The sequence below is a fragment of the Belonocnema kinseyi genome, chromosome 5 (assembly GCF_010883055.1).
Source record: "Belonocnema kinseyi isolate 2016_QV_RU_SX_M_011 chromosome 5, B_treatae_v1, whole genome shotgun sequence".
NCBI classification, from domain to species: domain Eukaryota; kingdom Metazoa; phylum Arthropoda; class Insecta; order Hymenoptera; family Cynipidae; genus Belonocnema; species Belonocnema kinseyi.
Genome location: NC_046661.1, coordinates 39,839,321 through 39,855,883, shown reverse-complemented (window position 1 = coordinate 39,855,883; position 16,563 = coordinate 39,839,321). Strand labels below are relative to the sequence as shown.

Here is a 16,563-nt window from a genome sequence, read left to right as displayed (position 1 = left end):
ACAAAAGATGGAAAAGGAGAAGGTTAGGTATGAAAAAAAGAGGGAATAGACTCGTTAATTGAAAGGTTGAAGGGGTCCATTGAAAAGGTAAAGGATGAGCTGGGTACTAACAAAGAAAGAGTAGGGGAAAAGAGAGAATAAAAGAGTGTGTGAGCAAATGGAGAAGAGGGGAAATGGAGAAGTAGCAGTATATCAGGAGGAAAAAAGAATATGAGAAGATGCTGGAAATAAAAAGACAAAGAGGAAAGGAAAAATATAAAGCAGAAGTAGAAAACCCGATCAAAGAAGGTAGGGTGCGGGATGTGATAAATAGGGATAGAGGGGAAAGGTAGGGCGTTAACGAAGAAATAGAAATGGAGGAATGGACGGATTATTTTAAGGGTCTATTAAGGGGAGAGCAAAATAAGATCAAAGGGGAAAAGCGTAGGATAGTCCAAGGAGAAATGGAGGAAGGGAATGAGATAAAAAGAGAAGAAGTGGATGAGGCAATAAATAGATTAAAAAGAAACAAGGCGACGGGAGAAGATGGGATGGAGAACGAAGCAATGAAGCTTGAAGGAGAAGGGATTAGGGATGGGATGTGGAAGATCTGCAACAAGGTATGGAAAGGGCAAGGTTGGGCGGAAGAGTTGAGGACGGGACTAGTGGTACCACTTGTCAAGAAAGGGGAAGGAAAGAAGGTAGAGGAATACAGAGGGATCACTCTCATGTCAGTCGGCTATAAAATATAAGCAGAAATCTTAAGAAAAAGATTGGAGAGTCAGGTAGAACAAAAAAAAACTATCCCACATAATTAGATGGGATTTAAAAAAGGGAGGGGAACTATAGACAACATCTACGTACTTAACTATTTAGTCAATAGAAATTTGGGGAGAAAGAAAGGGAAACTAGTCGCTTTGTTCGTAGATTTCAAAGCAGCGTTTGACTCAGTGAACAGAAAAGTGATATGGCAGGCAATGAAGGAGAGGGGTGTATAGGAAAAGTTGGTGGAGAGGATAAAGGAAATTTTTACTGAAACCAGGATTAGGGTGAAAATAGGAAAGAAAAAAGGGCAGGTTTTCTGGACAGACCGTGGTCTAAGGCAAGGGTGCCCGTTGAGTCCGTTACTATTTAGTATCCTACTGACGGACTTAGAGGAGAAGCTAAAGGAGAGAGGGAAAGGAGGAACGGTTTTGGGTAATAGCAAACTATACTCACTAGCATACGCAGACGATGTAGTTCCATTAGCAGATGATGAGAAGGGGATGAACCTAATGATGAGAATCTTCGAAGAGTATGTGTGAACAAAAGTGCTGACGGTGAACATAGATAAGACAAAGATGATGTGTTTCAGAAATAGAAAGAGCAAAATAAATTACGATTGGAAGATGAACAGACAAAAAGTGGAAATTGTGGAAGAGTTCTGTTACCTAGGTTTTTGGTTTGAGGTAGAAGGGGGAAACGAGCTGCAGGTGAGGAAAATAATTGAATGTGCAAGTAAAGTAATGGGCCAAGTATGGGCTATAGGAAAGAAAAGGTTCAAGAACGATTGAAGAATGAGGGTCTGATTGTTTGATGCGTTGGTGTCGGCGGTGTTGTGTTATGGTGTGGAGATCTGGGGATGGAAGGAACATAGGAAAGTAGAGAGCATGCATGAGCAATTTCTGAGGTCCTAATGGGGGTTAGCTAGAGTTGCCCAGGATATATGTTAAAAGAAGAGTTAGGAAGAGAAAATATGGTTACTAGACAAATTGAGAGAGTCTGGAGGTTTGAAGAGAATCTAAAAAGGGGAGAGGGAAGTAGACTTGCACAAGCGTCTTTCGGCGAAATTTGGAACAATGAAGAGAGAGGTAATGTGAGAAATTCAAAATGGGAGGAAGAAAGGAGAAAAATGAGAAGGGTGTGTAATATTCGAGAAGGGGCTATGGAGTGGCAGGACATAGAGTTAGAGCTTTTGGTTAAACAAGAAGAAGAGAGATGGGCAAAGATTATAGATTCCAGGTAGGGTTGAACGGTTCAGAATGGGAGAAGGAGTGAGAGCATGCAGATATTGGATGGATGAAGAGAAGAATTTATGCAGAGTATGTGGATACGAAATGAAGTCATGGGCACATTTATTAGAGAGATGTACAGGAGAGGAAGAGGGACAGTTAAGTGTGGATGAGTGTGTAAGATGGATCTTGGATGGTAGTGGACAGGGAGCCAAACGGGTGATCCTGAAAAAGGACATTAAAAACGAAAATTGTTTTCAATATCGTGGAAAATGCATTTTTTATGGTAAGAGGAAACGGAAGCTCTGGAAGCTCGCTCATTTTAGGAACTAATGTCACTACTGTTACTATTGTTTATCCTACGTAATGCGAAAGAGTAGAATATAAGTAGTAGTTAAGTTAGACTGAGGATGGAATTGTAAATATATGTACAGGGAGCGGAGGCCCTCAAACCCGTAAAAGGAAGAGATTAAATACATACATACATACATACACGTATTCAATATAATACAAAAAAATTCAACTAGAATGACCACTTTTAAACGAAACATAGAATAGTTAAATTTGTGGTTAAAAAAATTAATTTTTAACCGAAAACAACAAGCATTTTCTACGAAATAGTTAAATTTTCAGAAAACACATTTTTCAACGAAATTGATAAATCATCAACCAACAAAAAACTAAATTTCTAACAAAGTAGTTCCACTTTCAAACAGAAAAGATGAGAAAATTGTTAAAATTCTTTGAAAGCGCTTTTGAGCACCTTCAAACCTTTTAGAATACTGTAAAATATTTCAAAATCTTTTGAAACACCTTGACATCTTTTGAAGATTTCTCAATTACTTTTTAATTTTTACATTCTCATTCCTGAGAATGTAATGTAATCGTCCAAATTTTCAATATCTGGTTTTTAACGGATCTTTACGTTTCGGCACTCACAGAATCCGAAAACCATAAAATTACATCGGTGTCTGTATGTCTGTCAGTATGTCTGTATGTATGATTACCTGAATGTTGTAGCCACGGTAACTTTTTAAGGATTTGCCCAATCGAGTCCGCATTTGATATACTTCTGAAGGTCCCTCACACAAAGGCTAAGTTCGCTAATCAGATATTTCTAACCAAAATTAAAAAATTGAGAGTCTTCAATATTTTGAAATTTTTTTTTTGTTTTTTGAAATTTTATAAATTGTAGTCAAAGTTTCTTATAGATGGGCAAAAAACTGGCAAATTATCCAAATAAAATAATTTATTTGGATGAAAATTGGAAAAGTTATATACTTTTAAAATTTTGAAAATTTTCAAAACACAGAAAAAGTTATATTCTTTGAAGATCCAAAAATTTCATTCCAAATTTTCGCCAGATACCAAATATATTTCAAAACTATTCTACCGGAATTTTTCGATTAACCCAAAATTAAAAAAATTATAGCATTTCAAAAATTTTCAATTTTTTTTCAACTTCTCTGTGGGCACACAAGTACGTCTTTCAGCGGATGTCTTAAGGACGTCCTGAAGATCTCTTAAAGACATGAAAAGATCCAGAGGATGTCTTAGAGAAGTCAAATCATATGAGATAGAGGTACGTTCTAAGGACGTCTTTAGGACGTCCCGGTGCCCACTGGGTTATAAAAATTTTTGTCAAAGTTTCTCATAGATAGGTCAAAGACTTGCAATTAATCCAAATAAAATGTTTAGTTTTCATGAAAATTGAAAAAGTTAGTGTAATGTAATCGTGCAAATTTCGATCTCTTGTTTTTAACGGAACTTTACATTTCAGCGCGCACAGAGTCCGAAAATCATACAATTTTGTCGGTATCTGCCTGTCTATAAGTATGTTTGCATGTCTGTATGTATGCATGTATGCAGGTATGTATATATTTATGTATGTTTGCATGTCTGTATGTATGCATGTATGAATGTATGTATGTGTATGTATGAATGTGTGTATGTATGATGTATGTATGATGTATGTATGTATGGTTACCTGAATGTTGTAGCCACGCTAACTTTCGAAGAATTTGTCCAATCGAGTCCGCATTTGATACACTTCTGAAAGTCCCTAAAATAAAGGCTAAGTTCGTTAATCAGATATTTCGAATCAAAATTAAAAAATTGAGTGCATCTTCAAAATTTTGAAATTTTTGTTGTTGAAATTTTATAAATTTTTGTCAAAGTTTTTTATAGATGGGTAAAAGACTTGCAAATTATCTAAATAAAATGTTTAATTTTGATGAAAATTAGAAAAGTTATATACTTTTCAAAAATTTGAAAACCTTCAAAAAATAGAAGAAAAAAAATTTTTTTTCATAGATCCAAAAATTTTCACTAGATACCAAATATATTTTAAAACTATTTTAGCCGAATTTTTCAATAAGCCAACATTTTTAAAAATTAGAGCCTGTATAATCGAACAGTAAAGCGCGAAGCGCGATTATGGCAATGGGAATGTAATATTAAGGCCGTAGGTGCTTTGAGAACTACATACAATGTAGAAAATTTCGCATTGTGGTCTGTGCACAAATGTGGAGGGTAATGCAAAGACCGAGCGGAAGCGCGAGATAAATATATTATCGAGCGCGAAGCGCGAGAATGAACAGTCGCACGCCGTGGGCGCGCTCAAACTAGCGAGTTAATATTCTTTGAAATTCTTTTAAATTATAAAAATGAATTAAAAACTCCTTGACATCTTTTAAAACATCCTCAAATATTTAAAATCTTTTGAAATCTCTTGAAATTTTTTAGAGCTCTTAAAAATTCTTTGAAATTATAGAAATACCCTGAAGTATTTTAAATCCTTCAAAATCTTATACTAAATTATTGAAATGAATTTAAATTCCTTGGAATCTATTAAAATTCTCTCAAATTTTTTAAATTCTTCCAAATCTTTTGAAATACCTACAACTTTTTTTTAATGATTTCTAAAGTACTTTAGAATTTTTTTAAATAATCCTTCTGAAATTTGTTTTAATTCTTTGAAATTCCTTTAAATTATAAAAACAAATTGAAGATCCCTTGACATCTTTTAAAACATGCGCAAATATTTAAAATCCTTAAAAATCTTCTGAAATCTCTTGAAATTTTAAAAAATACCCTGAAATACTTCAAATCCTTTAAAATCTTATGCTAAATTATTAAAATCAATTGAAAATTCCATTAAATCTATTAAAATATCCTAAAATACATCAAATTGTTTAAAATCTCATATTAAATTACTGTACTCAATTTAAAATTCCTGGGCACCTTTTAACATATCCTTGAACATACAAAATCCTTAAAAATCTTTTGAAATATATTGGAATTTTTTAAAGATCTTGGAAATATCTAGAAATTTTAAAGATACCCTAAAATATTTAAAATCCTCTAAAATCTCATATTGAATATCTGTAATCAATTGTAAAATCCTTGGAAAGTTTTTAAAATTCTCTCAAATTTTTAAAATCCCTCAAAATCTTTTGCAATTTCTTGAACTTTTTTAATAGTTTTCGATTGAAATTTAGAAAATTTTGGAACATTTTAGGAGGTTTATTTAAAAAAAAATCCAAAGTACTTTATAAATCTTTAAAAAAAAGTTCTAGGTATTTCAAAAGATTTTAAAGGATTTGAAAAATTTGCGAAAATTTTAAAAGATTCCAAGGAATTTGAATTCATTTCAATAATTCAGAATGAGATTTTAAAGGATTTAAAATATTTCAGGGTATTTTTAAAATTTCAAAGAATTTTCATGAGCTTTAAACAATTTCAAGATATTACAAAAGATTTTACATATCTGAGGATGTTTTGAAAGATGTCAAGGAATTTTTAACTTATTTTCATAATGTTAAGGAATTTCAAAGAATTTTGAAGACTTTAGCAGTGCTATTTCTAAAAATTCCAAAGTACTTTAAAAATCTTTTTAAACAAGCTCAAGGTATGTCAAAATATTTTGAAGGGATTGCAATATTTGAGAGTATTTTCAAATGTTCTAAGAATTTGCAATTGATTACGGTTTAAATTTGTATTTCTCTAGAATTTATAGCCATTTATAAATTGAGGCAACGGATGCAATAACCGACGGGACGCTTGGTTTTGTATTCTTTGCTTCCCATTCAGTATAATATGATGCGAACAGTTATCTAAAACTCAAATTTAAAAAAACAATGCGATAAAAATATCAGCATTTAGAGCTTAATGAAGAGCACAATCTTCGGGTAGTAAATTGTTTTGTGTGATTTCAACTTTGTAAAAAATATTAAAGCACATTTTAACGGTCAGAATTGAATCCTTTTTCCAAAATAAACTCCCCGTACATTTTTTTCATTTTAACGAAGTGACTTTAAATTTGAATCATAAACTATTATATATACTGTTTTGATGCCTACGGAATTCAACTCATGCACAAGAGAGTTAATTGTTTAACAATATGCATTCTTTTGTTTGTTTTGGTCAATTATTTTACATTTCATTTAATGTCCATAGTGCATATAATAGACACTTGCAGACCAAAGTATTGTAACCGAAAATGAGCACACTTTTTCCTATAATAATGGTAACATTACTTCCCGTTCCCGAGTATGGCGTTTATGTCGCACGCGTATTAAAATGGCAGCCTCATATGTTGACATTTTGCATTATTCGCCTCTGTTATATGAATGTGTGATTTACATAGATGCTTACAATAACGTAATTTATAGCGAAACATCTGTGATTAAAGTGTCTATGATTAAAGGTCAGTTACACCAGCCCCCCCCCCCACCCCCACTATTAATTTTCGGGTTTTCTTAGCCCACTTAATTGCGCTCCAAATGCGTTTAAATGTGCTACCACTAACAAATTTTGCACTAGCTAATTAACAAAGATATTATATTTTGGAGGAGGGCTAGTGTAACGCAGGTGTTGAATCCTCAACAGTGATGTACAATATAAAGTTGAGGACATTGACTCATTCGTCTTGAAATGCGATCATATGCGCTATAAATTTTTTTTGACAATTTTGAAAATTGGCTAAGATATGGAGGTAACAAAATTTGACGAAATGTTGATCAACAAAATAAAAAGTTTGCAATCCACATTGATGAAGAGAGTTTCCTATAGATTTTCCAATGCGCTCATATGCGCCATAAATTTTTTTGAAAATCTTGAAAATTTCTCAAGATATATAGGTAACGTAATTCTACGAAGTGATGATAAATCAAATAAAAAGTTTGCAATCCGCATTAATGAAGTGATTTTTCAATGGGGCTTTGAATGCGCTCATATGCGCTACTTTCAAAATGAACAAATTTATAACTAAGATGCGCCACTTTCGAAATTGGTAGAAAGCGAATTTGGTATGTAAATTAGTTGATTGACATAAAAAAATGTGTTGTTGATTGAATTTTTTGAGAGTTTTCAAGAGTGAAACCTCATTTAGGCGCTTCAAACGGCTGTTAAATTCGCTAGGGGCAAATTAAATCTAAACGCTTGAGTAGTTAAATGCCATATTTCAAACACATAATCTAAAGGCAATTATACCAGTTGGTTCAGTTCGCTTTTTCCAGAAAATGTTCTTTTTGTTGTTGTTTTCTGTAATGGAAAGTGGAGAATATTTTTTCTCGCTTGAAACTGATGCGCTGTGTACAGTACATGGGGATATACCTCGGCGAGGGGCAAGAGCTGCAACGTGGAAGCTCGACTGCCTTCCCAAGTTACTCAGGAGGGGTCAGTATTTTTGGAATCTACGTATCAAACAAGTAGCAACAATCCAATAAATAAGTATAATATACTTTTTTTGGTTTCTTCACACAATCTTCGCTATGAAATTGCTGTATTCCTACGTGCGTTCATTATCAATTGGCGACTTACGAAAAGAAATGTATTAGCAACAAAAGTTTTAAACTTTGAAACGTAAAGGAAACAAAATTTGTAATTTAAAATTTTCAAAATTTTGAAGATGTTTAATTTTTAACATTTACAGTTTAAAGTTGTACAAATGCTCCGCGTTAAGGCAAAAAATCAGTAATGTAATAAATAACAAACAAAAAATTGTATTAATAAATTAGTGAAAAAAGTCAGATCTACTTTATTTGCCACATTTAAATACACTTAACTGATACTTTTAGGAGAAGATAAAAACAAAATATTCTTAAATAAAAATTGGAAGACGTCAAGCATCAATTTTATTTTTTTTTATAGCAGTTAAATATATTAATCGTGTATGTATGTTTACACACACACACCATTTTTTTCTCCCCCCCTGCCCTCGCTAAAGTTTCTATTTCTGGAGGACATAAATCGGTAATTTTTTCCGAAATTCAAATACTAACATGTACCACCGGGCACTTTAAAATACCATTTGATTAACATGGGGAAATTTTTGATTTTCGAAGAATTCTACTCATTCTCCACTGTTTGATTTAAACGTGCCAACTTTTATGGATATTGACGAGGAGTGTCTACGAAATAAATAAATTTTTACTTGTTATTGTTAATTTTTAGCAATTCCTGTCGTCGCTTTGATACAAATAATTGCCCATGGAAAATTTGAATATTTCCCATGGCTTTTTAAGCAGTGTTTAATTGTTTGACTACGTGTAAATTATTTAAACAATTGTTTATTCACAAAAAATGTACAAAATAATCGTATTTACTTATTGAAATATGACAGTTCGTAATTGCTTTGAGTATGACATTTTTTTAAAAACATATAATTACACAGCCACACAAAAAAAAGTGTGCGGATCTGGTAACAAGACACACGTATTCCTATAGATTTTGGGGCGCTGAATTTAAATTCGGTATTAAAAATCACCCATCACGTCATGGTTGAGCCATAACCTCAAAAAATGATGAAAAATCATGCACTGAGGCAAGTAAGTTTCAAAATAATGCCAGTGATGCAAATTTTCACTTCAAAAACATGTCGACAACTGTGAAGGATCAACTCTTGCCTGATATCAACTTATTTAACATAACTTTACCCAACAGAACCTGACCTCACCTAACCTGAATTAACAGAAATTTATTGAACTACACGTAAAGCTCTGGAAGCATATTTTCCCAGTAGCAAATGTGTGCTACATCGAATGGGTCAACTCGAGCCTAACCTAGAAATAAATCTATCCTAGCCTAACGTAACCTAACCTAACCTCACGAAACACAATTAAACTGATTGTGTTGTCCCGTTGTGTTCGCGGTACCGTTTGAATCAGCTTGGGCTTAACCTGCAAAGAGGTCAAACCTATCCTAACCTAAAAATACCTGACCTAACCTAACCTAACTTCACGTAACACAATACGCAACACAACTTAACTTAACTTAAGTTGTGTTGCGTTAAGCAAAATTTCGTTAGACAGAGAATATCATGTAAAATTTGAATCAATACTCATTTATACTTGCTCTTAGAGTATTAGAGTTTAATTTTAGCAAAATGTAGCCAACTGCCGAGCGTTAAAAATAACTTTTACTCGAATCGAGTCAAATCAACATTTAAATTTACATTTTATTATTATTTAAAAAATATTTTATTTATATTTATCAGCATACCAAATTGATACCTAATTCTTAAATTGAAATCCTAGCCAAATTATGTATTTAATTCCAAATTGAACAAAAAAATAAGGGGCATAGTTGCCGGACTAATCTAAACTACTTTTAACAAACCGACCGCAGCTTTTTATGAAAATCAAAACATCTAAGGATATGAAAATGTGATGGTTTGTTTCTGTGATATTTTATGTACTGGAAAAATCAACTTTAATCAGATCCAGTAAGTAGAATAAGTTATTTTCAACAAAAATAGAGATAGCTGTAATATAACCTCTTATTAGTTGGCATTCTACTAAAAACGGACTTCACGCAATGTTTCTACCGTACCAATACATAAAACTTGCATACCGCCCGGATTGAGAATAATAATATTCATTAATCAATAGTTTCTTCCATGTAGCACACAAGATAAGTGGCTGTTCTACATTAACGATCAATTATCGACGAAACTTGTGACACGTGTATCACCTAAGCACTTGTAAGCCTTCAGCATAATAGGGACTACGTGTACGTTATGTTTTTGAACTCGATGAATCCAAATCCGGTTTGTGTTTGACGCCATCCGGTCAGTATCAAGGTCAATTCAAGTCCAAACCTACAAAAGTTATCACTAACCAACTAAATTAGGGTACCTTCAGGTTTAAGTGGTCGCTGAATTTGAATCCGGTGTCCATTTGACACCAGCAGGTCAGTATCAAGGTCAAACCTACAAAATTCATCGCTAACAAACTAAATTAGGGAACTTTAGGTTAAAGTGTTCGCTGAATTCGAATCTGGTGTCCGTTTGATGACGTCAGGTCAGTATTAAGGTCAATACAAGGTTAAACCTACAAAATTCATCGCTAACCAACTGAATAAAGATACCCTTAGATTTAAGTGGTCGCTGAATTCATAACCGGTGTCCGTTTGACGCTATAGGTGAAACCTACCAAACTCATCGCTAACCACTTGAATCAGGATACCTTTAGGTTTAAATGGTCGCTGAATTCGAAACCGATATCCGATTGACGCTATCAGGTCAGTATTAACGTCAGTTTAAGGTCAAACCCACCAAATTCATCGTTAACCAACTAAATCAGGGTACTTTTAGGTTTAAGTGGACATCTTGAAATGAAGGTTAAGAGATTTTAATGGTCAAATTTGGTAAAACCGGACGAATTTTTATGTCGGTTCTGTGCCGTTTAGAATTTGTAACCTTGTTGACATTCAAGAATGGTATAGTATCAGGTACTTTTTGAATAAATTAAATTTGAACTCTCTTAATATAGCGTGATAAACGCTTTAAATTCAGTTGAAGTGGTTTCAGCGTTACCCATTTTGAACCACGTGGATGTACCAATTCTTTTAGAACTTACCCGTTACAAAAACGGGGGCGCTAACGTCAGGTTTATTTGATCTTTAAAGTATGATGCTACATATGAATAAAAATGTTATGCTTGTTTAAAACGACATTCTTCTGCAGAACGCGTCTTTTTTTACTCAAATGATCTTCGAATACTCGTTCCTTTATGAACCGTCTTCAACGGTCTTCTTCCCTTTTTAGGCAACAGCAATAATCAGCCATCATATGAGTATCCCATACACGTATCCTTTAAATTCATCAAACACTCTACTTTTCAAAATTTTCAATCATTTTAGACATTATTTCTTTGTAGCTAAGGCGTTTATCATTTCCTAAAAAGCTGGAGCAGGCTTGCGTAAAACTTTGCCATGCTTCTTTTTCATCACTAGTCATTCTTCGCTCGAATTCGTGATCATTTAGCAGAGTTCTAATTTATGGATCGCCAAATACTCCTTCTTTTATTTTAGCATCGAAAAGTTTAGGAAACTTCTCAAAAACATACTTATAAGCATTACTTTCTGTTTTTCTAATAGCCTTAACAAATTGTTGCACTAAGCCGAGCTTTATATGCCATGGTGGCAACAGCATTTTTATTCGATCTGCTAAATGTTTATTTATAACATTAAATGATCCTGGATTAATATTTTCTCGAAGAGTCCATTTTTTTTACATAATGCTGCTCACGAGCTCGGCTATTCCATTCACATATAAAACACTGGTATTTTGTAAATCCACTCTGTAATCCCAGCATTATTGTTATGACTTTTAAATCTCCACAGAACTGCCATTTGTGGCAATTGTAATTTTATTTATTGAGAAGAACCTGAAGAGAATCGTATTTTTCGCCGAGTATAACAGAGTGTGCAACTGGCAGAGGTGCATATTTATTACCATTATACAACAAAACTCCTTTTAAACTTCTTCTAGACGAATCTATCAAAAGTCGCCACTCGTTAGAATTATAAGGTATGCTTTTAAATTTTTGTAACTAATCGCTACACATTATTACAATATACTAAGTCTCCTATCAAAGAAAAAAATTTTCTAAAAGGTCTATCTCGATCACAGATTCCAATTCAGCGACCACTTAAACCTGATGGTACCCTGAATTTGTTGGTAAGCGATGAATTTTGTAGGTTTGACCTTGAAGTGCCCTTGATACTGACCTGATGGCGTCAAAAGGATACCGGACTCGAATTCAGCCACCACTTAAAACTGAAAGTACCCTAATTTAGTTGGTTGGCGATGCATTTTCTACCTTTGACCTTCAATTGACCTTGACACTGACCGGATGGCGTCAAACGCAAACCGGATTTGAATTCACCGACCTCAAAAACATAAGGTGCACCTAGTCCCTTTTATGTTGCAGGCTTAGGCGGTTTGCGGTCCTGTGTTATTATAATCACATTGTGTGGTATCCTCTTATCTGTCAAAATATCAAATTTTTATACTGTAAATTTCGTCATTAAAGTTAAAAAATTTATATTTCTGTCAGCGAATCTTACATTTTTTCGTCGTGAAAACTGTTTTCTGTAGAATTTTTCTTTTACAACGTCAATTTTTAAAATTTTTGTAAGTAACACTATCTCTATGATAAAATAAATTTATTTAATGCAAAGTAGAACTAAAATTGTTAAATAATAGCGATGATATAAGAAAAATCACCTTTGCCCCACTATTTGGCGCTGCCCCCCCCCCTCTTACCATATATAAGATTAATGCATAGGAACATTGCGACTTCAAATAAAGTAATAAAGGAAAAAATGAAGATAAGTAAAAAAAGAAGATTTCTAGAAAAAATAAACTACACATTCTTTCCAATTCGTTACGCTATGGGCCTCTCGAAAAAGTTATCTACATTACCATGACGTCTTTTAGTAGAAAATTATTCTTTGTAGTTAAAACTTAAACTATTACACATGGTGGTCGGGAAGCAAGAAAAAGCCTGCTTGAAACACCTAAGAAAAATAAATGTGGCAGAATTTTTCTGGTACCCAGGAGTGCTTAAAAAACGTTGATACACAATCTGAACAGATTCCGTTCACGAGAAAATCACTTTTTTGTTCAGTCAAAAGTATCAATAATAGGGTTTTGAGAATATCTCCTCCGGGCTGTATTTTATCACAAAAGTTGTTGCCATATGATTTGTAGAGAATTGGCTTATATTTCGAACGAGCTCTGAGGCTTTAAAAAATTCTTATTGTTTACCGAGAAAGAGCGCATATCAGTAGGCCATAAATACCGAAAATCGATTTTCAGGAATATCTCCGAAAGGATGTATCTTATCACTTAAGCACTTCACATATGATTATTAGAAATTTTGATCACCTTCGAAATGAGTCATGTAACATTAAAAAAATATTTTTTGGTTAATGAGATAGAGCGCATATCAGTGAAGTTATCAATGCAGCAAATCGTTTTTTCCGAGATACCTCCTCAGCGTGAGAATCTATCGACGCAGGTTAAGCAATACCTGAATCCTTGTGACATTGTTAGTGGTCCAACCAGATCAATGTGAATGTGTTCGAACCTGGAAGATGGAGAAACACAGATACCTACTCGCGATTATACATACCTTGAGATTTTTGATCGCTGACAATATAGACAATAACAAGCCCATTTCCTGCGATCAGATTTTACCCATGGCCATACGTAACATTGAGTTACGAGTTTGACCATAGAATTTATTCCAAGATGAGACGGCTGATGTGAGGAGTTAAAAGTTGCCCGGCAAAATGCCGGGCGAGATATCATAATAGTGAGCCACGGAATTTGAATTTCTTTAAGATACAAAGCAGAATCTGGTTGGAGAAATTTCTGCAGTTCTTCAGCGTTGGTTTGAACTTGGGCAAGAACCTCGAAGTTGATTGCGCTCGAAAGTTCATCGACGCTGGATAGAGCATCAGCCATGACGTTATCTTTCCCGCTAACGTGTCGAATATAAGTTGAATATTGTCCGATAAAGTCTAAATAACGGAGCTGCTGTGGAGAGCACTTTTCAACGTTCTGACGAAACGCATACGTGATGGGTTTATGTTTCGTCAGAATAATAAATGTTCGACCCTCGACCATGTGTCTTAAGTGTTTCAATGCTTTGTAAATAGCGGGAAGTTCCCGAAATTAGTCACCGTACTTCTTTTTAGCGGTGCTCAACTTTTTAGGGAAGAAACCTAGTGGCTGCCAAACGTTGTCCACCTGTTGTTCCAAAACAGCTCCGACGGCAAAGTCTGATGCCTGAGCTAGGGCATCTTTGCATGCGTCAAAAGCTTGCTATGCAGAATCGGTCCATTTAATCAAAGCTTTACCTTTAATGTCCCCCTGGAGGAGATCGTGTTAAGGAGCCTGGAGTTCGGCTGCATTTGAAACAGCACGTCTGGAGAAATTAAAGGCTCCAATGAAACGTCGTAAATCTTTTGCAGTTTCCGGCTTCGGATCGATTTAAATCGCCTGAACTTTTTCGGGTAGGGGCATAAGTCCCTCCCCTGAAATGCTGAATCCAAGAAAATTCATCTGAGTTGCACCGATAATGCACTTCGCAGGGTTCATAAGAAAACCGTTGGCCTTTAAACGTTTAAAAACTACACGAAGATGTTTAAAGTGTTCCTCTTCCGTTGATGATGCCACCAATATGTCGTCAATGTAAGCGTTTACAAAATCTAGGCCTCGCAGTACCTTATCCATAAACCGTTGACAGGTCTGAGCTGCAATACGAAGAACAAAAGACATGAAAGGGAATTCAAAGAGTCGAAAAGGTGTTGTGATGGCCGTCTTCGGCACGTCCTCCTTCACGACGGGAATTTAATTATAGGCACGTACAAGGTCAAGCATCGAGAAAATCTTCTTACCATGCAAGGATTGTGAGAAATCTTCGATGTGTGGTTCTGGATACTTGTCCTCAATGGTTCCGGCCTTCAGTCCTCGGTTGTCCCCACAATGTCGCCATTCATCGCCCTTTTTAGGAATTATGTGTAGAGAAGACGACCAGCTGCTTTGTGATGGACGAGCAATTTTCATTTGTACTATGGTTTCGAACTTCTTCTTTGCTACCTTGTATTTTTGAGGATCTAAACGCCGAAATCCTGCTGGATACTAATGGCCCTGGTGTTGTCCGAATATATTGATACGTTGTGTGCTTTGGTTCCATACTTTGAGGCGTACCAGATGGTTTAGTGATCTCTGCGAATTCTAATAAAAGTTTATGAAAAATAAAATCCCCAGAGACTGTAAGTATTCGCAATGATTCACCTCTCGCTAGTCGACAGTTAACGATGAGCCAGATGAGGCCGTCCACCAAACGTGTATCATTAATGTCGAACAATAACTGGTAGTGAACGAGAATATCGACACCGATAATTGGCTTGGAAACGTCGGCAACAACGAAACGCCAAGTCAAATCACGTCGAAGACCGAGATCGAGATTAATTGTCTCATACCCGTATATCGTGATAATAGAGTTATTTGTCGCGTATAAATTGTAAGATGATTTAGGTCGTCGACCCAAAATTCGTGAGCGCAGAAAAACACAAAGGTCCGCACCAGTATCAAAAGAAAATTGCATTTTCGTTGTCTTATCAGCGACAAAGAGGCGACAAGATTTCAGTTGGGCAAGGTCACTGGCTGCCTCCATTAGTGCTGGCCCGCCTCGTTTCTCGAATTATAAGTGCACGGTGTTGTACATTTCTTTGCATCGCTACCGTAACGGGCGTGATACCAATATAGTCCATCACCGTAACGCCAGTCACAGCTTTCAGAGCTTTGCCGGGAGCACGAACGGTTCGATCGACCTTGTGATCGGCTGCAAGAATGGTCGCGAGCACTGGTTTCCGCAATTTGTTTCACTGCTTTAGTAACTTGGACAATTGCAGTCCAAGCGAGCAAACCACAAGGGACGAAGTACGTGACCAAGTATCAGTCTACCCGCTAAAGCTCGAAGGTGCCTTAAAAACTGCGATGGCATGGGCATCCCGTCTCCGATTTCCTTGTGCTCGAGGAGACATCGCGTAGTTTGATCTTTCTGATTTTAACTTTTCGCACTTCTCTTCTGTGGGAGGATTCACTAAAATGTCACGCACTTTGTCTAATACTTAGGGTCTTAACAACTCACTAGGCAATTATATTTGGTATCATCCGACTTAATATCAGCAATTGCGAACTGAGTTTCAATGTTTGTATGCCACATTTGCGAATCAGCATCCCAGAAAGGTGGAATTTTTATGGAAACGCAATGAATTTCTGGAATCTGGATTCCTGCTCATGTGACCGATGCTTCAAGCGTAGGTGCCGTAGTAGCTGTTGTAGTCGTTATAGTAGTTGTTGTTACCGGATTAGGGGTTATTTCATTGAACATTATGGCTAGTTGATTTTTTATACGTCTTTTGTATAACGGCGGGGTCACTAATTTGTAAGGTCGGTACAAATCGAATTAAATAAAAAAACTTTGTGTTTAAAAGAAGTGTAAATTCAGCTTTATTGTAAAGGTATAGAGAGCAACGGCTTGTGCGTCTAGGTCGGTCGAAGAGCAGTAAAGAACTGCATTTTGGTGATGAATATCAAATGCCTGTGTGACAGTTTACGCACATTTTTTTAACGTATTGTAACTCGCAGAAATACAGGCTTCGAGCGCCAAACTCTGATATCATTGCTTACACTTTGCTGAGTTGTTGATATGTCTAGGGAATTTTAGAGCACATAGGATCGACATGAGAATTACAGAAAAGTGTAACATTTCGTGGTCTGGTCATTAGG

The 16,563-nt window shown here is 35.3% G+C and overlaps 1 protein-coding gene across 1 annotated transcript in view; it reads left to right on the top strand.

The window, feature by feature from the left end:
* The window catches only part of LOC117172455 (MAP kinase-activating death domain protein), a 149,809-nt gene that overhangs the window by 89,321 nt on the left and 43,925 nt on the right, over window positions 1–16,563 (top strand). The window lies entirely within an intron of this gene.